This window comes from Triturus cristatus, chromosome 4_2, assembly GCF_964204655.1.
Source record: "Triturus cristatus chromosome 4_2, aTriCri1.1, whole genome shotgun sequence".
In the NCBI taxonomy this organism is placed as follows: Eukaryota; Metazoa; Chordata; class Amphibia; order Caudata; family Salamandridae; genus Triturus; species Triturus cristatus.
Window position 1 is genome coordinate 293823193 of NC_140586.1, and position 1109 is coordinate 293824301.

Here is a 1109-nt window from a genome sequence, read left to right on the forward strand (position 1 = left end):
TTAGTCAGCATTTTACCTCTCTGCCAGTGCTTGTTTTCTTACAGCAGGTGGTGCAGCCTTATAGGCTGCAAGTAGAAAACACACTGGCTCGTTCATTGTCTCGGAAAGAAGATCAATGAGCCAGCCAGCATGCCTTGATGGTGGCCTGTAAAAGTCCTCCTCTTGGGAGCCACCGAGCCTCACAAAAGCCAGCGCGAGGCTACGAACGCTGCACCATTCAGAATGTGAAGTGTAAAAGGAGCCGACGTTAAGGCTTGAGCTGGGAGACTGTGGTATTACTACTGCGACTCAAATGTTATAGCCTTTCCTGTGACGTGACCTACGACGAAATTTGCATACCCATAAATCCGTGTCACCAGTGCGTCCCTCTTTTGTATCGAGTGTCTCAAAAAGTGTTTTGTCAATGTACCGGTTTACAAGGTTTCTCACGAGTTGGTTAACTTTTGAAGGGTTATCAATGATGGACTTAGTAGAGTAAGTCACCCTAACATTCTGTGGAAAGCTGTTTCTGGGGGCCACAGTGAAGCGGTGAAATACTCATACTCTGGTTTCTCTTCAAACCGAATAAATCTTTCGCCTTTTACTAAAGATTTCCGTGGAGAGGAACATTAAAGAGTTTCACTCAATTTTTGAAAGCCCTGCTACTGCAGGGTTACCCTTACCTGGTAAACAAAAGAAAATCGAATTAAACTGATTCTTACACTGTGTAGCGTGACGCTGTGAAATTTGTACGATACTAACTCAACCCAGATCTAGGAAACAAATTTTACTGACTTTCTTAACTTACAGTTTTCTCATGTGACATACACCAAGAACGCATACGACGCAAACATCGCTTAATCATCTGAAAGGGTTTACTGCTATATACACGCAGCGCTAAAGAACACCAGATAAAGAAGGATCAATTGGAAAATAAAACACATAACTGTTTTCAATCTGGGGTTTATTTCAAGATCAGTCTCATGATTATTGAGATTTGATTGAAATCGCCTCTGTGATTCAAATTCAAAAGGTGCATTAAAATATATATATATGTATGTATGTATGTATAACGTATATTTAAATCATGCCATGGCCTAGCTTCCTAATTTAAAACGGGCAAATCAGGT

The 1109-nt window shown here is 41.0% G+C and overlaps 1 non-coding gene across 1 annotated transcript; it reads left to right on the top strand.

Moving 5' to 3' along the window:
* Positions 1-539: 539 nt before the first annotated feature.
* On the top strand, positions 540-654 carry LOC146833697 (U5 spliceosomal RNA). The gene has a single exon (XR_014960916.1). It is a non-coding gene; the product is annotated as a U5 spliceosomal RNA (small nuclear RNA).
* Positions 655-1109: the final 455 nt, after the last annotated feature.